The 22,451-nt window shown below is 47.5% G+C and overlaps 1 protein-coding gene and 1 long non-coding RNA gene across 2 annotated transcripts in view; one reads left to right on the top strand and one right to left on the bottom strand.

Moving 5' to 3' along the window:
• Nucleotides 1–22,451, top strand: part of SDC3 (syndecan 3) — a 94,173-nt gene that overhangs the window by 62,111 nt on the left and 9,611 nt on the right. The window lies entirely within an intron of this gene.
• On the bottom strand, nucleotides 11,626–18,157 carry LOC108592549 (uncharacterized). Its single transcript, XR_001912716.4, has 2 exons — nucleotides 18,050–18,157; nucleotides 11,626–13,876 (listed from the first exon to the last, which is right to left on the bottom strand). It is a non-coding gene; the product is annotated as an uncharacterized LOC108592549 (long non-coding RNA).

Below are 22,451 nucleotides of genomic sequence, written 5' to 3'. Positions count from 1 at the left end.
CCCAGCTACTTGAGAGGAGGCGGAGGTTGCGGTGAGCCGAGATCGCGCCATTGCACTCCAGTCTGGGTAACAACAGCCAAACTCCATCTCAAAAAAAAAAAAAAAAGAAGTATAAGGGAGCTACATTTGCTCTTGTGCGTCTGGATCCTAACGTTTAATTCTGAGCTTCCTATGTACCAGGAGAAGGGTGTGCGCATCTTCACCATCTTCCTTTCCTCCTCTTTGGGCAGGTTTTGCTTTGCCAGTTATGTGGGTAGAGGCTGGCAGTAAGGGTAGGAAGCACTCAGGTGCTATCTGCCTGGTCTGTTAGGAAGTGTTGTCATGTGTTGTTTTATTTGATTGCATTAAGGATAATGATTCCTACCTGGGGGTAACCGAGGCTCAGAGAGGGCAAGCACTTTGTCCAAGGTCACACAGCAAGTTGGTGACAAGCTGGGATTTGAAATTGGATCCTCAGCTTCCAAATGTCATGTGCTTCTCCCTCACGCAGCACTCTGGGGAGCGTGATGACGATGTGATTGATGATGGTGGTCATGAGGGCATGCTCTACTTAGGGACCCTCCCAGCATGTGACAGGAGGCATCTACAGTGATTAGTCAGGGCCTCATGGGGGCTGTCTGCTGGCTTCTGGCATGTCATAGCAGTGGCTTCTGAGCCATTACTCTTCCTGCACTGTGTGAGGGGGCCAAGATGGAAAGCTTCAAATATGCCTGGCAAAATGATGTGTTAGAAAGGATATGCATCTCGTGCCAATTACTATGTTGGAAGAGAGGAGAGTCTAATTTTCTACAATTACCTTTATTTATCAACTTCCGAGTGAAGTGTGGTAATGAAGTGTCTCAGGAGAGCCGTCTGGGGTTGGAGATGGTCTGTGCTCTGACAGGTATCCCAGTCACCATGGGAGGAGAGACCAGCCTGTGGGGGCATCTGAGGAGTGTGGGCAGGGCCTTGGGCTGGCTTGCAGGGGGCTTCGAGTCTGTCACACCCCCGTCCTGGTTGCATGGAGAGCTGAGACTCGGTGTGCACCCACCCTGTGCTTGACGCCGTGCTGGACTTTTTCACACGTGCTGCGGAGCTCCTTCTACGTCACAAATGACATACCATTTAATCCTCCAAACAGGGTTGACCAAGGCGTCACTGGAAGTCTTCCTCCAGGTGGATCAAATGACTCTGTGTGCCCCCCCTCCCCAGCCCTTGGTGGGGTCTTTACTGTCCTAAGGGTTGAGCTGTCGAAAGCTGTCTTTGTCTGAACTGAGATTTCTGCAAAGACCAAGACAGTTTTTGACTCATGTTGGTATCCCCTGGGACAGAACCTCCTGAAGTCTTTCTAAATGTTTGTGAATGAGTGACAGATCAGGAAACTAAGGCTCATGAGGGGTTCAGTAACTTGCCCAAGAACAGAGAGTTAATCATTCTCAGAGCCAAGAGTCAATCTGTTTGAGAGCTTTGTCCTAATGAGAGGAGGAAGTCCCAGGGCTTTGAAAAGCATACAGGACCAAGGATAAGCTAAAGGCATTGTCACCATCATCACACAGTTACATGTCCACAATAAAGAGAGGACCTCTTGGATGCATCAGAATATGCATTCAGTGAATGAAAGAATGAATGGGCACCATTTTATACACTGGTGCTGCAGAGATCCACGAGATATGATCTCTATGTCGAGGAGTGCTCAGTTTAGCTGGGGAGATAGATCTAGAAGGACACTGTGACACGTGCAGTAAATGCTGGGCTTCAGAGTCCTGTGTGTGGTCCTGACCTGGGTGGGAACCCAGAAGGTTTTCCTGGCATACTTGACACATAGTGTGGGTGTTAGCAGATGAAGGACAAGGCAGGAAGGAATAAATAAGCCAGGGAGAACAGCCTGCGCAGAGGCCCGAGGGGAGGGAAGGCTTGGAGCAGCAGTGCCGTGGGTAGTACCGCAGTCGGAGCCACAAGTGAGCGAGAGGAAAGGAGAGGGACAAGAGGATAGATCATGAGAGGTATTGAGGATAAAGAGCGGAGGAGGTAATGGGGCATGGTGGTGATCTCAGGCCTTAGGGAATATCCCAAGGAGAAGCAGAATTGGAGTTGGAGAGCTGAGATCATTTGTCTCTGTCCAAGAGGGCACCAGAAGCTGCAGGATGTGAGGTTGCAACCCTGGGCTGGCCCGGGCCCAGCCTGCTGAGCCAGCTGTCCACTGTCAGATCTCAACCTGCAAGATCCTGAGGTTCCCAGTTGCTGACCTGCCCTGCCAGATCCAGTGGCACAAGAAAGGAGGAAGCAATTGAGGTTTGCTCAGTTTCCTATAGTCCTTCCGCAAGCCCTTGGCTGGCTCCAAAGAACAATGCCTCAAGACAGCGTTTTGCAGCAGGATGGTTGGATAGGACAGAGGTCAGGTCTCCTTTGTATTTGTATGTGGGCTGCTGCCTGGCCACAGCGCATGCATGCCCAGCTGTGGCTGAGCTGGCTGAAGGAACTCAGGAGGACTCAGCATTTGTTGAGGACATACTGGGGGCTTCACATGGTGCTGGGCGCTTTCATACATTATCCCCTTGGATCTTCATAGCAGACCCACTAATGGCACTCTGTTCTTCTTTTGTAGATGAGAAGGCTGCTCAGGTGGGTTATGGGGCTGCCCATGGAAAGGGAGCTCATGAGAGGTGGGGCCAGTATTTGGACTCAAGACCCTCTGAGTCCACTGTGCCAGGCTGTCTTACCTGAGCATCTTTACAGACCAAACATTTCTCTGGCAGGGCAAGGCCCTGCACAAGAGTCAGGGGGGCACAAGACTTTACAGGTGACAGGCACTGAAGGCAGATAACAGCCTTGACAAGTGGGACCAGGGCATGAAGTAGAGAGGGAGCATGAAGCTTGGAGGAAAGTACTGGAAAAGCTCAGTTGTCCTCAGCCAGTTCTCACCTTGAATGTCTTGGAGTGAGTGTTCTTCAGAGGAAAACAAAAATACCACTGTTAGTCCTTTATATTTAATATATGTGGATATGTATATCTCCATGAATTCACTCCTAACCATCTACCCTCACATGTCTCACAGATATCCATCCATCCATCCATCCATCCATCCATCCATCCATCCATCCTTCCATCCATCCATTCATCCATCCATTCACCCACTCATCTAACCTACTCAAGAATCCACCCATCCACCCAATTATCCATCCATCCACTCATCCATCCACTCATCCATCTATCCATCCACTCATCCATTCACTCATCCACCTACCCATCCATTCATCCATCTACCCATCCACCCACCCATCCACCCACCCATCCACCCACCCATTCATCTGTCCACCCATCTACCCACCTACCCATCCATTCATCCATCCACCCACCCATCCACCCATCCACCCACCTATCCATCCACACACCAACCCATTCATCCACCCACCCATCCATCTATCCACCTACCCATTCATGTACCCATCCACTCATCTACCCACCTACCCATCCATTCATCCATCCACCCAACTATCTGCCCATACATCAATTCATTCATCCAGATGCCCACCCACACACATTGGTTAAGTCAGTGGTTCAGTGACAAGCTTCAAGGACCCAGGCTCTTTCTACATGTTTGCTGTCTGGTTCTGAGATTGTCAGGCTTATGTCCTCTCTCTCATCTCCTCATGGTTGCAAGATGGCTGCACCATCTCTGTGCATGTTATCCTCACACATTAGTGTTCAAAGGCAGAAGAGGGAATGTCTCCTGTTTGTGTTCCTTTAATGAGGAACATATTCCTGGAGGGTCCTCAGTGGACTTTCCCTCATGTCTCCTGGGTCAGAATTGCATCCCATGGCTATTCCTAAACAACTCTGTAGCAAGGAAAAAGATGGTCTTGATGGCCTTAAACTAAACAAGATGTATTGCCTGTGGAGGGGCTTCTCCTAAGCTGTCGGAGACTGGAATAAAATTGGGATTCATTTAGCAAGGAAGAAGGCAGGAGAAGCGGGGGGTGGCTGTTGAGTAGGCAAATGTGGCAGCCACTCCTTCTATCTTCCATTCACTCATCATCCACACAGCCATTCATTCATCCATGCAGCCCTCATTTATCCATCCATGCATCCATTCATCTATCAAACGTTTATTGATGCCCACTGTGAGCCAGGTCCTATGCTCTCGGGCTGGTGAGAGCTCACAAGAAAAAGATCTCGTTAGGGAGAAATATGGAGTTTCCCATAATACCCTGATAACTGCTTTATTTAGTCACAGTAAGAATAATATCTGAGGATCGTGCTGTGCATTGCAGTTTGCAAAGATCTCCCAGGACCACTCCTTCATTCCATACAGGTTTATTGAGCATCTGCAGCATTCCAGGCAGAGCTTTTTAGTTTTACAAAGTGCTTTTTCCTCCATTTGTCAGAAGGATCCCTCCAAAGTCAGAGACCAAATGTTTTCTAAAGGCAGGAATGAAGCATCGCTTGGGTCTTCCTCAAAACCAAGAATCCTCTGGGACCAGGATTCGTGAGGGGCTTCTCCCTGGGGGAGGCAGAAGTGTTTTCCAGAGACAGGGATAGGACCCTAGACTTTCTAAAACAGTAGACTGTGTGTGTACCAGAGCTTGTGATTGGCCGTTGTTCAGAGCTGGGGTGGGGGTTTCACAGTCCACCACAGGGCGCCTTCTAAGCTAGGCATGATGGAATTGTCGCTTTGCTTAGCACCAGGGGGGCATCTCCACTAGTTCCAAGGGTGCAGGTTTTTTTCTGTGCCAAACCAGGAAGTGTCGTGGCCAGCCCTCCAGGGACTATGAAGTTATAAATGTAAACTTGCCCTTGATACAGATGCCTCCACCTGAGTTAAACCCTCTAGCCTGTTACTAGTCTGCGCAACATCTTAGGACCTCCAAAGTCACCATGATATCCCATCAAAACTACCCCTCAGCCCATGTTCCATCTTGTGTAATGCCTGTAAACACCATTTCCATTCACGTGTCAGCTAGAAAATGGGCCTTACCTCCCAGGTGATCAAATTCTAGGCCTCCCAGATGGGAGGAAATGCTTTAAATATATACATGTTATTAGAGCTATCAAGATATTGTCTGGACCTATTCGGCCATTAGGAATGTCAGTTTTTCAGAACATTCTTGCCTTTCATGTCCTCTTAAGTCTTTGAGTTGACCTTGTTGGTTTAGAGAGGAGTGCCATAAATCAAGTGACAAGTGGTTAGCCATGTGCATGGCTTGAAGTCCTCCATGCCCAGGGCTTTGGGAGTCCTTCAGACCCCTGAGCTGTGATTTCTCAAGACTCAGGACCTCAGAGTCTTCCATATCCGGGGTTTCAGAATCTGCCACAGTCATGGATCAGAGCCCTCCATTCTCAGGCGACTAAAACAGTAGCATGATGGAGCTGGCTCCTTCTGGCAATTGTAGGAGTTAATTGCAGGCATCCTCTTCCAAATCTGCTTTCAGTGATGTCACTTTGGTAACTCGAAGTCAGCCATGGTGGGAGGGGAAATTGGCAAACATCACCAATAAGCAGCTCCTCTACTCCTGCCAAGGGCTTGTTGTTAAACATTTGCCAGCACACACTGGGCTCAGACATCCACAGGTTTAGGGGTAATTTGCCACAGCCAAAGTGCAATGGGTTTTCCTGATTTCATGATGAAATATTTTCTAGATTTTGGAGCACTGTATTTTCTAGAACCCTGGGCAGAGTATTTTTTCTAATCACAAGAGAATGTTTCCTACACCTTGGAATGGAGGGTTTTCCAGAGCCCTAAATAGAAGTTTTCCCAGATCTAAGAATACAATTTTCCAGAGCTGGGATTGAGAGTTTTCTAAAGCCAGAAACAGAAAATAAATCCTGGGGTCCACAAATCACTAAGCTAAAGGGAAGAGTCAAGCTGGGAACTGTTTAGGGCCAACCTGCCCCCCCATTCTATTAAAAGTCACCCCTCTGCTCACTGTGATAAATGCATATCTGATTGCTTCCTTTGGACAGGCTAATCAGAAATGAAAAAGAATCCAACCATTTGTCTCTGATCTCTCTATGACCTGGATGCCCCCTCCCCGCTTTCTGCCTTTGCTTTGAGTTGTCCTGCCTTTCCAGACCAAACCCATGTTCATCTTGCATATATTGATTGATGTCTCATGTCTCCCTAGAATGTATAAAAGCAAACTGTGCTCTGACCACCTTGGGCACATGTCACCAGGACCTCCTGAGGCTGTGTCACAGGCTTGTGTCTTCAACCTTGGCAAAATGAACTTTTTAAATTAACTGAGACCTGTCTCAGATTTTTGGGGTTCACAACCCCAATTCATAGTCATAGAATTTGCCAGAGGTAGGCAAAGAAAAATTTCAAGATGAGAGATCATCTGTCGTTCCAGAGTCAAGAATGGCATCTCCTTCAGAGGCAAAGGATGCTGGTGTTTGGGCAGTGTCACACTTCAGGACTTCCATTCACACTGAGACCCCGTGAGACCTCTCTCTCCTTCCAGGCAGAGTGTGAGAAATCTCACAGGGTCTCAGCTGATAAATCAACCCCCAAAGATGATCAGGTTCTAGGCCCCCAAGGTCAGAGTGAAAACTCACTGAGTGATTTTACTACTGTAGACAAAAAAAGTCTGCAATTAAGTTATCTGCATGAATCCTCTGCATGTAAAGGACTCCAGGGTCTCTGTGGTGAACCAGCATTAACCTCTCTTCTTTTCATCTTTATGTTGGTAATTTCTTGATAACTTGTTATGTGCTCTAAATAAGTAGGAGTCAATAAACCTACATCACAAACAAGGACTCTGGCATCATCAGAATTACGCTTGGATCCTTGGACAAGTTACTTGATCTGGGCTTTAGTGTCCTCGTTTGACACATGTGCAAAGTTCCCCAGCATGGAAACTAAAAGGTAGTTTTCTTTTTTTTTTTTTTTCGGTGTGAGACAGGGTCTCACTGTGTCACCCAGGCTGGAGTACAGTGGCACGATCTTGGCTTCTGCAACCTCTGCCTCCTGGGTTCAGGCAGTCCTCCTACCTCAGTCTCCTAAGTAACTAGGACCACAGGTGCATGCCACCACATCTAGCCAAGTTTTGTATTTTTTGTAGAGACAGGGTTTCATCATGTTGCCCAGGCTGGTCTTGAACTCCTGAGCTTGAGTAATCTGCTCTCCTCAGCCTCCCAAAGTGCTGGGATTGCAGAGGTGAGCCATTGTGCCTGGCCAGAAACCTTCTAATAAATGTAAGATACAGGCCAGGTGCAGTGGCTCACGTCTGTAATCCCAGCACTTTGGGAGGCTGAGGCCTGGTTGGTCACAAGGTCAGGAGTTCGTGACCAGCCTGGCCAACATGGTAAAACCCCATCTTTACTAAAAATACAAAAAATTAGCTGGGCATGGTGGCAGGTGCCTGTAATCCCAGCTACTCAGGAGGCTGAGACAGGAGAATTTCTTCAACCTGGGAAGTGAAGGTTGCAGTGAGCTGAGATTGTGCCATTGCACTCCAGCCTGGGCAACAAGAGTGAAACTCTGTCTCAAAAAAAGAAAAAAAAAATACCAAAATTATCCAGGTGTGGTGGCACATGCCTGTAGTCCCAGCTGCTTGGGAGGCTGAGGCAAGAGAATCGCTTGAACCTGGGAGGTGGAGGTTGCAATGAGCCGAGATCGCGCCACTGCACTCCAGGGGCAACAGAGCGAGACCCCATCTCAAAATAATAATGATAATAAATGTAAGATACAGTAGAGGCAGTGAGGAGGAGCAAGGCCTGGCCCATTGGGACTGATAGTACCTAATAGGGTGCCATGGGAAGGCCTGGCTTCCTCCTCTGACCATCAAGTTTCCACACTATAAAATCAAGGGTTAAAACATGGATGACACAACTAATATCCACATCTGCTCAGACATGTACTAACAGTCTATGAACTGAACCTTGACCTTCAGAAAGCTGCCCCAAAGCCAGTCCTTTGAGCAGGGAGAGTGGAATCATTTCTCAATATCTACAATGACATCCTTTGTTGAAGGGGCTAGGTGAGTTTCTAATGGGGTAAATATAGTGACTTGCCCAAGGCCCTGGAATGGAAGACATCTCTTGGCAAATCAATCATCCTCCCTGGAGACTTCCCACACAGAGATGAAAAACAAATGGGAAATTAAATGTTCCAGTGACAAGAGAGAAGCGAAGCCTTCCTTCTCTCTCTGAGAAGCGCTCTGTGCTGGGAAGGGAAGTACAAGCATTCCACCACGTGAACTGAATCTGTTCCTGAAGATGTGTTGGAAGGAAAAAGTTGAGTCTATGGCATTCCAGGCCCACCCAAACTCCCAACCAATCAACTCACATATCTCAAAAGCATTGTTAAACACCCATCTAGCAATCTTTCAAGGATTTCTGCCTAAAACAAAACATTTTACATGGAAGTAAATTTAAAAAATTGTTATTTTAAAATCACTCAGTAACTTAACCCTAAACAATCAGTGGCTAGGTTTGCGTGCCTTGATATTATTCAGTATAAGACACAAAGGGGTTTTCTGTCTGCAACACTGTGAAAAAATACCGCAGTGTAAATAAACAAGTGGATCAATAGGTTAATGACGTTCATTATGAATCCATCTGAATTGGATCTGGGCTGGGAGGGCCTCCAGGTCTCTGGCTAAAGCAAGAAAAATGTATGGAAAGTAATTAAGAAAAAGACCTGATCCCCACAGGAGAACAGCCGAGATTCACTTATAGCACATGCTGCAACGTCCCACCTGGATTTGAGTGCAGTGTGAATGCTTCCAGCAGCGACCACGTGTATAGTAATCACCACACAGTCTTTTATTTGTTTAGTATGTTCGGGGCAACATTTTGCTTTGTGTGTAAGCATTCAGATGTGAGAATTCAGCTAGTGGGGATGATTACAATGACTTACATTTCAATCAATATTTAATTTCTTAAAGTTATAGATCTTAGAATCCAGCTCTTGCTTTTCCTTTTCCTCTCAACTTATGGATCTTTATATTTTATTTATGAACTTAGTAGCTTTTTTCTTATAAAAGCAAGATCACATTTACTTGTTCATTGATTCATATTCAATTAACTGTTAAATCTGATAGATTAAATTCTCATAAACTTTTAATATAAACATTTAATTAAGCAAATTCCTTTAGATATTTCAAACTACAATTACAAATTTAATTTAGCTGATTCAAACACTTCAAACACCTAACAAGGGAGACTTACAAATATGATGAACAAATTATTCCTAAGCACTTAAGCAACTTCTGTAAATCTAATCACACATATAATTTGTTGCTTAGATTTTGTTTTAAATATTATAAAAAGCAAGCAGAAACTATATAAAGCAAATTAACGATTATAAAATTTCTTACTGCACCTGTAAACATGACTTATACAAAAGTATCAATATTATGCATTTATTTCTTCATCATCTTGTTGTGGTAAAAGAAATATATGTGCATGGAGGTATTCATTTCTCACTCCAGTCAAGATGAACAAAGTAGTATTATCTTGCATTTAAGCTAAGGCTACTTGGTAGGATGCTTGGGTCCACGACATGGGTGGGGTAAATTTATTTGGTTGAATCCCGAAGATTAAGCCATGGGACACCAGTCCAAGATCCTGGACCAACAGAGGCCCCAGGCTGGGAGGGCTTCCCAGGCTTTTGACGGGTTGGCTTCCATCATGTGGTGAGATTCTATCAGTCATGTCACTGGTACTTTCTAGACTCTCGCTGTTTGCCCGAGATTTAACCAAAAATACATGTTTTGATTTTTTGCATCCTAGATCCTTTCCTTGAAATGACCAGTCTCTTGACTCAATGAGGGGGATTCCAAGCTACTGGGTTTTACTTCATTCCTATACAATGGCCCCGTTGTGTAATTTCTTACATTAAAACTTAGTGTGCTCAAGTCTCTTGCCCAATTTTCTACAAAGTTGTCTTTTTCTTACTCATTTGCAGGAGTTCCTTATATATTCTGGTTGTAAGCTGTTTGCCAGCTATATCTGTTGTAAATATCTCCTTCCAGTCAGTTGAGACGGAGATTTGGGGCCTCTCCTCTGAGACTCAATCCTCGATTACAGGCTTGAGATCTTTTCTTGAATGTCCAACAGGCATGCCAGAATTTATATGGCAAGAATGAATCTCTCATTTATGGATTCTCCATCTTTCCACTTCCCACTCCTTTTTTGAAACTCTCTCCAAATCAGAAATTGGCACCATTATTCATCCAGTTGCCTAGCTCCATTCTTTTAATCATTCTTTGGAACACTTTTTATATCGTAAAACAGAAATTATATACAGAAAGTTATGAAAATAAATGCATAATTTAACAAGTAAAGATAAATGCTCATGTAACTACCATTCAGGTCAAGAAATAACATTGCCAGAACTCAAAAACTTCTCATAAATCATATATATATATATATATATATATATGTGTGTGTGTGTGTGTGTGTGTGTGTGTGTGTGTGTTTTGCCTATATACGTATACATATATATTTGAACTTTGTATTTATGGAATCACAGAATACTTATTTTTTACATCTTTCAATATTATCCTTGTAATTCTCATCCTGTTATGTGTAACTGTACTTCATACATTTTCATCGTTGCATATTACTTCACTATACTATGTAGTATGCCACATTCTACTCTTAATGGATATTTATGTTGTTCCAATTTCCAGCTATTATTATTATTACTATTTTGAGATGGAGTCTCCCTCTGTTGCCCAGGCTGGAGTGCAGTGGCGATCTCGGCTCACTGCGACGTTCGCCTCCCGGGTTCAGGCGATTCTCCTGACTCAGCTTCCGAGGTAGCTGGGATTACAGGTGGGCTCCACCATGCCCTACTAAATTTTGTATTTTTAGTAGAGACAGTTTCACCATGTTGCCCAGGCTGGTCATGACCTCCTGACCTCAAATGATCTGCCTGCCCTGGTCTCCCAAAGTGCTGGGACAGGCGTGAGCCACTGTGCCCAGCCCCAGTGCTTCCGTACTTCTAAAAATATTCCTACACATTTTAATGGAAACACATATGCCTGAATTTGTTTAAGGTATATACTTAGGACTATAATGGCTGGTCACAGAAAGTTTTCAGCTTTCCTAGAAAAAGCCAAGCTCTTTTCCAAAGTGGTTGAAGCGTTTTTTTTTTTTTTAAACTCAAGTCAGTATTAGTAACCTATCTTTTTCTCAGGATTTATCTATTTCATTTAAAATTTCTTTTTTTTTTTTTTTTTTGAGACGGAGTTTGGCTGTTGTTACCCAGACTGGAGTGCAATGGCACGATCTCGGCTCACCGCAACCTCCGCCTCCTGGGTTCAGGCAATTCTCCTGCCTCAGTGTCCTGAATAGCTGGGACTACAGGCGCGCACCACCATGCCCAGCTAATTTTTTGTATTTTTAGTAGAGACGGGGTTTCATCTTGTTGACCAGGATGGTCTCGATCTCTTGACCTCGTGATCCACCCGCCTCAGCCTCCCAAAGTGCTGGAATTATAGGCGTGAGCCACCGCGCCCTGCCTAAAATTTCGAATGTATTGGCATGCAGTTTTCATCACGTTCTCTTCTTTCTGATGTCTGAAGTATCGGTGATGATGCGCCTGCCCTTTATTTTTGATATTGTTTGTTTGCACCTGTTCTTTATTATTCTTGGTCAGTGTTCTCAGGGCAAAAGTGGCTTCTGTGATGTTTTCCTCTCTGGGTTCTTATATATTTCCTTCTAACTAGCCCTGGTTGTTTTTTACTATCTTGTTAGCCCTTCGTTTATTTGAATAAGTTTTAAAAATGTTATCAAACATCTTTATTTGTATCTGATGAGAGGTACGGTCTCAAAATCAGAGGCCTCTGATTCTGGAAGTCCATGGTCAAGATTCCTCTTTCTCTCATGTCCAATCCATCGGAAGTCCCATCAGCTCTACCTCTAAAGCAGATCCTGATCATGCCCACTGCTCTCTAGCTGGCATGCTGTTATGCCGTATTTCACAAGTGCTCTCTTGACCCAATTTTGAGATCTGGGCTAAACACTCTCAATTCCTCTTAGTGGGCACTTTGCTGAGTCTGCACCCCAACCCCTTTCCTTACTGGGCTCCTCCTGGGTTACAACAATACACCCAACTCCCAGGGATTCTTTGCTATACATCAAGGGATGAACCCTTCTTCCTTGGGTCTGTGAAATCACTCAAAATTCCCAAACCACAAGAAGCCCCTAGACCTGCTAACCCCACTCCACTTGCCAGACAGAAACTACCTCCTACATTCTAGCTTTCTGTTCCCCTGTCCCAGGGTGTAACGCCCTACATGGCCCTGCATGGCAGCTTTCTCCCACTTGATGCTATAAGTAATAGAGTTCTGCTTTTCATCTCATCAGAGGTCAGTGAGTTTATCCTACCATCGTCGGACCCTAATGTTATAACAGTAAGCCCCCCACCCCCAGCTTCAGTTTGTCATCTCCAGCTTGAAGTCTTCAACTAGCCGCCTCTATCCCTCCTTTCTATTACAGCCTGCTAGACTTCATCTGTCACAGAGCTCAAGTCATAAATCACATACCTTCCCTTCCCTGAATAAGATGCTCTTATCATTGAAATCAGACTGAAACTCAAACTTCTTCCTATGGCTTAAAAGGCCCTGTATGGCTTTGCTCCTGCCCAGCCTCTCTGACCCCATCCACTATTCCGCTCTTGTTCAGTCTGCTACTCCTAGTTCTTAGAACATCTGGCACATAGTAGGTACTCTCGAATCTTTGATAAGTGTCAGGTAAACAGAAACCACTCTAGGTACTTCAGACAAAATGATTTAATTTAAGGAATTGGTCATAAAAATGTTGGAAGTACCAGTGAAAAAGGAATGTGGTGTCATTTTGGGCTCACAAGTCTGTACTCCCCATCAATGCTGCTCGACTATTGCCATCGCCATTGATAAAAGTTAGGAGCTTGGACTCTGTCTGATAGGAGTTCCAGGATCTCGCATGGATACATTCCATTGCCAGAACCCAGTGGAAATCCAACTCGAAGGATGTCGGGGAAATGTAATTTTTAAACTTCAGCGCTGGTGATTCCAGGAGGAATGGAGAAGGCCTGGGATGGGGTATGGGCGATTGGTTCAGTAAGAAAGGCCTTTGAATAGCCCTGGCTTCAGACCTCATGGGAATTTCGTCATGTGCCCTCTTTTTTGCCCCGATTCTACTTGTCCATGTTTCTGTCCAAAAAGTGGTTTGGCCAGGGTCCATCATTCTGCACATCTTGGCCAGGATGCCTCACCTTCAGGCTCCATGAACTATGCTGGGGTCAACAGCTCTCCATGGGGAGAACAGTCTCCATTTCCCCAACTCTTGGCCTCATGCACTGCAGAACCAAAATTAGTTCTCCCTGTTGAACCCAGAACCTCACCGAGCTGCTCATGTAAATGAAATTTGAACAATTCTGGCCTCCAACCTGTGACCATAGAACTCAAATCTAGCTCAGGTTGCTGATCAGAACAGATGTCACAGCAACCGTTCCATGCTTCCTCTTATCTTCCTATCCCTCCAACCCATCCACATTTCCCCCTCCTACTCCAGAAGCCAGGAATGAAGATTATTCCAAAGAGTCATCTAGATACAGGGGCACAGACACCTCCACGCCAAGAGTTTGGAGGAGTTAAGGTATAGTCTGAGCAAAGTGACAAAGAGGAGTCGAGAGGTTTTAGCCAGGATCTCAAAACTGGGTCAAGAGAGCACTTGTGAAATATGGTATTACAGCATGTCAGCTAGAGAGGCCCTTCAGATCCCTAGAGAGTCAATCTTTTTGAGCCAGCGATGTCAAGTCCAGATCCTGGAAGAAGAGTATGGACAGTCAGTCTTCCAGACCAGTCAGGTGGTCCTCCACCTTCACAGAGAATCAGCCTTCCAGTGCCAGGCGTAGAGTTCTTTTGCTTCACAGTCAGAGTGTCTTCCAGAAATGGGATTGGATAATCTGGAGCCAGGGTGGCAGAACAGAGCAATATTAGTGAGAAAGGGTCCTCCAAAAACAGCCTGCAGAATTTCAAAACTAGGAGCAGAAAGTCCTCTGGAGCCATGGAGTTTTCCCTAGAGTTAACAATGTTGTGGGACTATAAATGTCTCTGGAATATTTTCCAGAGCCAAGGACAGAGAGAATTCCAGAGCCAGATACAGCACAACTTTTGGCTAATCAACAGTCATAGTGTTTTCTAGAGCTAGAAATAGAACCTCTTGAAGATGTGGGATAATCCGTTTTTTTTGTTTGTGTGTTTTTTTTGCCATAAAGGATGGCATCTCTTCCAGTGCTGTGGGACACTGCCCTTCCTCCATCAAAGGCTGGAAAAGGCTGTAGAGCACTGTGCTGTGGGAGCCTCTGGTGGCAATGAAGTGAATGTAGTTGATTTGTCCTTATAGATGTCACCCACTTGGCCCTTTCCACACGATATCTTGAATCTATGACCACTTCAAGATCCACAAACTCATGCAGAGGTGTCATTAAAACATACTCTCACCTGCAACCCCAGCACTTTAGGAAGCTGAGGTGGGTGGATCACTTGAGGTCAGCAGTTCAAGACCAGCCTGGCCAACATAGTGAAACCCCATTTCTACTGAAAATACAAAAGTTAGCCAGGCGTGGTGGCAGGTGCCTGTAATCCCAGCTATTCAGGCGGCAGAGGCAGGAGAATCGCTCGTACCCGGGAGGCAGAGGTTGCAGTGAGCCAAGATTATGCCATTGAACGCCAGCCTGGGCAACAGAATGAGAATCCATCTCAAAATAAAAATAAAAGTAAAACATACTTTCCTGTGTTTCCTTCTGAGGACCCTCTACTCAGAGAACACGGGTGGTGGCACCTTACTCAGAAAATGTGCCGAAGCCTAGCTGGGAAACCAGTCTCCTAGCTGGTTCTCTTCTAGACCCGCAGATGGGACATAGCCCTTTGACTCCTACTGCTTTTAGAGGAGCACTTTCACACAACAGAGCAGGTATGTAAAGCACCGATGTGCAGAAGAGTCCAGGTCCTCTCTCGTTTTCACCAAGTAGCAGATTCGCCTCTTCTTGTTTTAGTGATTATATTGGCAAATCGCTCTGATGCCCACAAGCTCCAAATACACCACACTGAGCAGTCTTAGAGTCAACACACTGCTATGCCAAGAACGTGGGCCTTGGAACCTGACAGGCTTGGGTAACACGGTGTGATCTTGGAGGAACTACTTTCTCTCTGGACCTTTCAGATAGGAATAACAATGCCCACCCTGCAGGGCTGTCATGAATGTTTAATGTAACAACATGTGAGGCCGGGCATGGTGGCTCACGCCTGTAATTCCAACACTTTGGGAGGCCAAGGTGGACAGATCATGAGGTCAGGAGTTTGAGACCACCCTGGCCAACATGGTGAAACCCCGCCTCTACTAAAAATACAAAAATTAGCTGGACGTGGTGGTGGGTGCCTTTAATCCCAGCTACTCAGGAGGCTGAAGCAAGAGAATGGCTTGAACCCAGGAAGCGGAGGTTGCAGTGAGCCAAGATCACCGTTGCACTTTTGCTTGGGCAACAGAGCAAGACTCTTGTCTCAAAAAACAAAACAAAACAAAGCAAAACACAAACAAACAAACAAACAAACAAACCAGCATGGGAAGGCCCTAAGTGTGTCCTGGCTAGAGAAGATTCTAGTTACTGTTCAATTGCAAGACAGACCAGATTTGGAAAAGTGCAGTGAGGGGGAAACCGGGTGCCTAAAATGACTCTGCTTCTGCTGGTCGACCCAGTTGTGTGACTTTGGGCACTTACTTGCTTTCTCTGACCCTCAGTTTCCTCATATGTCAAACTAAAGGTTGAATAAGAGGATCCTAAGGGCACTGCCAGCTCTGACCGCTGAAGGTTCCTTGATTGGAAGATCTGAATGGAGTCTTTTGACATTTAAGAAGCCACTCAATTGTCCCATCTTGGCTCCTTGGGAGAGGACATCTGTAACCACTGCATCAAGGATTTCTGTGAGTTTGATGGAATTCAGGTGGTATCATGACAATCCAGGACTCTTGTCCCACCATCTCCTTTGTTTTGTGTTTTTCCTCGAGAGAGTATGTAATGAGTATGTGTACCAAATGAGAAGTCAAGACACCACTCTGTGATGAGCGAAGCAAACACCAGGTAACCCGAAGCAGGGCTGTGCCATCCTGGAGTCCCAGCCAGCCCTCTCTGTCCCCCTCCAACACTCATGATAATGTCATCACTATAGCGGATTGATTGGGCAGTTACACGTGCCAGGCAACAAAACCTTATTTAATTCTCATAACAACCCAGTGATTGCACTATAATGACCCCACTTACCGAAAATGGGCCTCATCAGTCTTCAGAAATCTGACCCAACAGATAGGCAACTTTTGCTTCCTGCTGAGGGATAATAGGAGGGGCGGACATAGTGGGGGGGGGCAGCCCCAATTTCTAGGTGGTGGCTACAACGTGACTAAAAAAGATGGGAATCAGGTGCATGGAGGTTGGGAAGGAAGGGTAGAGGCTGGGAGGGATGGGTGGAGGCTGGGGCAAGGGTCATGGGGAGGGGGGTGATGAGGGTTCAGATTTGTGGAAGTGTACTTGGGATGAATGGGATGAAGCTCTGTGCTGAGTGCTGGGAATGGAGATGAATTACAGTGCGTGTGTGTGTGTGTGTGTGTGTGTGCACGCGCGTGCGTGTGTGTGTGTGTGTGTAGGGGGTGGGGAGATGTGAAAAGAGATAGACATCTTTTCAATGCAGCATGACTCTTGAAACACAAGTTGAATACACAAGCTGACACCAATATCATATGGAAGGAGAGTGATGATCCTATCTGGTTGCCAGGAAAGCCCTCCCAGCCTCCCAGGTGAGCTGGTGCCAGCTCCACAGTCACCTGAACTGTGGCTCCACGTCCTTTACACCTCCTCCTGAGTTTGGGTCTCTCCATCTTTACTCCAGCTAGGGGCCTCAGTCCCCCCTGTACTGCCTCTCCCCAGTCCCTGTAATGACTGCTCTCCTAGTCCCCTCCCCCACATCCTCCACACAGCTGCAAGAGTGGAGATCTTCCTAAAATGCAAACCTAATCATAGCCCTCTCCCCTTCCATCAACCAACTGCCTGAGAATGTGGTCCAAGATGCCTTAGCACGGCATTCTAGTCCTTTGGGATCTCATTCCTGCTTCCCCCTTCAGCTTTACTTTAAACTTCTCCTCTTCTCCAACGCCCCCAACCCCACCATCTAATTTCCTACCTCGAGTGTTCCTTGCTTTTTACTGCCTCCAGTCCTTGCACAGACTGTCCCTTTTGCCTCGAATCCCTTCCCCACCCTTCCTCATCTGGCTCTTTCAGGTCCTGGCTCTGTATGCCTTTCTCCCAGCAGTCCCCCTGATCTGGTAGGTTGAGTAGGGACCCCTCCTCTGTGTTCCCACAGCCCCCGTGCTTGCTCTCTTTTAGTCCTTACACACTGCCTTGTCATTTTCTCCTGGAGTGCTTGCTTGATCAGACTGGGGGAACTCTGTGAGGGCAGAGGGGGAGGTGGACTCATCTTTGCCTCTCTAGAGCCCAGCGCTGCATCTGGGTGCTGGAGGGTGCTCATTGCTGTTTGCAGGATCTATGGATGGGTGTGTGTTTCCAGGGTGTGTCGGGGGGAGGGGTGGTCTTGGCAAGGGACTGTGGGCCAGGTTGAGGGAGGGGGCCGAATGGGCATTTTTACAGGAATTCCGACTCCTGGGCCAGCAGGAGCTGGGCTTTCCCCTTCCGGTCTGAGTAGGGGGTCTGTGGGGCTCAGTGGAAGGGGAGAGGTCCCTGAGCCCCACCACAGCCTGGAAAGAGGTGTGGACGCGTCTTTCCCTCCCAGACCTTCTTCCGAGCATCCCTCTGCAAGGCCGGCCTGGGCTGTCATAGCAACAGCCCGCCCCGGAGGGGACACCGGCCAATGGCAGCCGGTTCTGGTGAGGTAATGTCCCGGTCTGGAAGCCCATTGGCTCCGCTGTTGCCTGTGTCCGGGTCCCGGCCTGAGGTGGGAGCCGCGAGGGGGAGGACGGAGTGTGCGCAGGGAGCCAAGCCGTCTACACCGGTGGCGCGATTCCTCTCCCTGCGCTGCCCCTGGGTTCTGGGCGCGCTGCCTCTGTCCTTCTCTCTCTCTGCGTGCCTTACCTGTCCCTGGTTGTCTCGGTCGTTTGGGCGTCTGTGTCCCTGACTTTCTTGAGGTCTCGGTGACCCCTTCTTCCTGCTCCTGTCTCTGCTCCCGGAGTCTCTGACTCTGAGTGCGCCTCCCCGTCTTGTCCAAACAAGGGCGCAGTGAGAGTTCCTTGACTTGCAGCCAGAAGGTGACTCACTGCTTCAAACCGCAAGGCCGCCCGGCCAGCCTCCGGCACCTTCTTCCCAAATCTGTGGGAAGCTCTGGCACACACACAGGCCGAGGGATTGAGACCCCGAGAGGCCCGGGCCGGCCTTGCCCTGGTCGGCTCCCCAGACCTTTGTTCTTGTTGACTTGTTGCCCAGTCAGGGAAAGGCAGGACAGTCTGGGCTTTGGGGAAGGGAAAGGGAAAGATTGAGAGAAGAAATGGGCATGAGCTTCCGCAATGCCAGCAGGGGAGGTTAGACAGCTGGAGGGACTTGCAGAAAACGACAAAGGCTTAGGCACTGGACCGAATGAATGAAAAGGGCATTTGGACTTTGCTCTACCCACCCCTCTGTCTGTCCTTCCATCAACACAACACACTGATGCCCATCAGTGCCAGGTTCTGTGCTTGGCGATGGCTGAGTCCCCTGAGCGACTGGAATCACAGCCCAGTCTGGGAGGCAGAGACACAAATCATGGGTTTCAATGGGATTCCAGAAGAAGGCAAAACTCACCCGGTCAGGTGGGTGACTCAGGCAGGGAAGCTTTGTGGAGGAGGTGGTTTTTGGGCTGGTGTTGGGGAGGATGGCCAAGAGCTTGTTCAGATCATTCTGTTCGGGGCACAATGACAGACCAGTCTGGAAAGATCGGGGCGCTTGGAGGGCTCAGGAATGTGAATACCTGCATGGGGGAGTTTGCACTTCAACCCAGGGGTGGTTTGTGGCCACCCAGGGATCAGAGCAGGGGAGAGATGTGGTCAGGGTCGATTTTGTGCAGTCATGCCAGTGACAGATTCTTGGCTGTCTTGCTCAATGCCACACCCTAGCCAGGGTAGAGTGGCAGGCCCACAGGAAAGCGTGAACTGAAGGGAGAGGTTGTTGTGACGGATGAAGCCTGGATTGATGAGGTTGCCTTCATGTGGTGGTAGAGGGCAGGGGAAGGGTTGGGTTCAAGAAAAGTAAAAGACAGGAGGAACCAAGGGCCCTCCTGGTTTACCGGGGTTGCGGGGGTGCTGAAGACGAAGCTGCCTGGGGTAACACCTGTGTTTCTGAGGGTTGGGGGAGAGGGAATATGGATGGGGCAGATTTCAAGGGAAAGGTGGTTAGGTCAGAGTTGGAGCCTCCGCTTCTGAGATGCTTGTGAGACCTCTGGGCAGGGCCGTTCGTGGGAGAGGTCTGGGCTAGAGTGGCCTGCATAAAGGTGGCTGAAGCCATAGGTAGACATGAGTTGCTTCAGAACCGGGACATTTACAAGCAGGTTTCTTTGGTAAGGGGGTTCTTCAGAACCCCAAGGAGACCTCGGTAGGAGTCAGAAGTCCTGGCTTGGTGGATTCTGACACTGGCTTGCTGTGTGATCTTGGGCAAGTCTTTCTTCTCTGGGCCACTGTCCCCTGATCTCTTAGCAGAGCCTCTCAGAGGTGGAGAGGGGCCTGGACCACTTCTAGGTGTGTGTGTGTGTGTGTGTGTGTGTATGTATATATATATATATATATATATATATATATATATATATATATATATATATATATGTATTTTTGACCCAGAGTCTGGCTCTGTCACCCAGGCTGGAGTGCAGTGGTGTGATCTCAGCTCACTGCAATCTCTGCCTCCTGGGTTCAAATGATTCTCCTGACTCAGCCTCCCAAGTAGCTGGGATTACAGGGGTGCACCACCACACACAGCTAATTTTTTATTTTTAGTAGAGGCAGGGTTTCACCATGCTGGTCATGGCTGGTCTTGAGCTCCTGACCTAGTGATCTGCCCTCCTTGGCCTCCCTAAATGCTGGAATTACAGGTGTGAGCCACCGTGCCCAGCCTTATATTTCAAGGTCTCTGGATATGTTAAAAAAAGAGAGACGTGCCCCTGACAGGGTAACAATAATCGTGGTTATTTACTATGTTCACATTTACACATTAACATTATGAACAGACACAAGGATTGTAAGGATAATGTCACTTGGTGGTTAAAGTCCAGACCAGAATCATGTTGGGAAATTAGTCCCCGGTTCTGGCCTTGCTGGTTGCTTGGAGTAATTACCTCTTTGGATAGAGAAGCTGCCTGGCTGGGGGTAGAGAAGGGGTGAGGGTATGTGGAGGCTGGAAGGAGCGGGGTCAAGACTTAGGTCTGAGCAGGAGCTCGTAAGTTCTTGTTCTAAGCCTGGGCATTCATGCCCCTCTACTATTCCTACCAGCCCCCAACTTGGAGTCTTTTCTCCAGGAGCCATCAGAGGCCATGCCAGTCCCAAAGCAGGCAAGAGCACTGTGGCAGCTCCTGCCGCACCAGCTTCCTCTCCTGCTCATCCCTCAGTTCCTCCAAGATGAGAGCATTAGATGAGCTGGGCCCAGGCTCTGCCTTTAACTCACTCCTGGGCAGGTCACTGCCTCTCTGAGTCTCAGGGTCTTGACATCTCTGTGTCCTCAAGCTGCAGCCTGTTGGCTGGCACCAAGTACGTCCTTAGTAAATGTTGGTTGAGGTGGAATGAACGGTGAAGTGGTTTATTTCACTGGAGCATGGTTGAGGGAAGAGTGGTAGAGAGAGATCATGCTGTTGGGGGTGTCGAAATAAGATCCCGCCTGCAAATGTTCTTCGGAAAAGGGGAATCGAATATTTTAAAGTCAGCATTGTATCATTTGGCCCGATGCCCCTCAAAGGCTTCCAGAGCAAAGAGTAGACACAAAGTGAGTTTTTCTCCCACTAAACATGTTTTAAAATTTCACAAGAACTAATCATAAATACATTCTGCTTAGCCCAGTGGTCAAGAACTAGGACCTAGCCAGGTGTGGTCAGGAGTTTGAGGTCAGGAGTTTGATACCAGCCTGGTCAATATGGTGACACCTTGTCTCTACTAAAAATACAAAATGAGCGAGGCATGGTGGTGTGTGCCTGTAGTCCTAGCTACTCAGGAGGCTGAGACAGGAGAAGCAGTCGAACCCGGAAGCAGAGGTTGCAGTGAGCTGAGATTGCGCTACTGCACTCCAGCCTGGGCGACAGAGTGAGACTCTGTCTCAAAAAAAGAACTGAGGTGGGCGTGCTGTTTTCAAATCCTGGCTCCATCACTTTCTGGCTGTTTGACCTTTGACAAGTGACCCAACTTCTTTATATATCAGGCTGAAATGTAAACTGCAAATAACACCATTACGCATCTCATGGGGTTGTTCTGAGGATTTCATGAAGTGTTAGATGTAAAGAATTTAACAAAGTGCCTGGCCTGTGTGAACGTTTCAGAAATGTTAGCTTTTATTACTGTTAGCAATGATAGAGCTTTCACAAACCCCTCCCCACAGGTGCCTACTCTTAGCATCTGGTGGGTGTGACGGACGCTACGGCTGGGGTGGGGGGGGCGGGGGCACTCTAAATCCACGTAGCTCTCCCTTCCTCTACTTGGGGCAGTGGTGCTCAATTTGGGCTGCACATTAGAATCAGCGGGGAGCTTTGGAAACTCCCAATGTTGGAGCTGTAGCTCAGAATCTCTGAGAGTGTGATCCAGGTCTCAGAGTCCCCCTCCAGATCAATGCCAAGGTGCAGCCACAGCTGAGAACCAGTGATCAAGGGCAGCGCTCCTCAAAGCCTGGACTCCAGACCAGCCGCATCAGCATCACCTGGGAACGTCTTAGAATGCAAATTCTCAGGCCCCACGCCAGAGCAGCTGCAGAATCAGAAACTCCAGGGGAGTGGGGCCAGCAGTCTGTTTCAACAGCTCCCCCTCCCCTGGGGGCTAAAGCTTGAGAACCAGCCATCTAGCAGCTGAAAGGACAATGCATGCTTTTTAGAAAGCCACTGCTGTAAACTGCATTCTGTTATTCGCTGTCTGACATGAATAGGGACCAATTCCTGCCCCCTAATAACCATACCTTTTGTTATCCTCGGCTGCTTTATATGTATTCTCATATTTAGACCTCAAAGCAACCTAATACCAATCACTTCCCCTCCATTTGCTACAATGAGGAACTTCTGTGACCCGTCCAAGGCCTCATAACTAGTTACTCCAAGGCTAAATTCCTCTGACCTTTGGCCAAGCAGAGAAAGAATCTTGGATTCTGTTTGAGACCCTTGTCAGTGGAGGGGCTGCAGGTCTTACCCTTCCTCTGGGAGACCCAGCCACTCCTCCGTCCAGATGCTGTAAGGAAGCAAAGAGGTGTGGGGAAGGGAACACTCTTTGAGATCATTAGTTTTCTAAGGTATCCCAAGAAACATCTGAAAGTTGCAGACTCAAAG

Source organism: Callithrix jacchus, chromosome 7 (assembly GCF_049354715.1).
Source record: "Callithrix jacchus isolate 240 chromosome 7, calJac240_pri, whole genome shotgun sequence".
NCBI classification, from domain to species: Eukaryota; Metazoa; Chordata; class Mammalia; order Primates; family Cebidae; genus Callithrix; species Callithrix jacchus.
The sequence above is the reverse complement of the archived record's forward strand: the minus strand, read 5'-3'. Positions and strand labels throughout refer to the sequence as shown.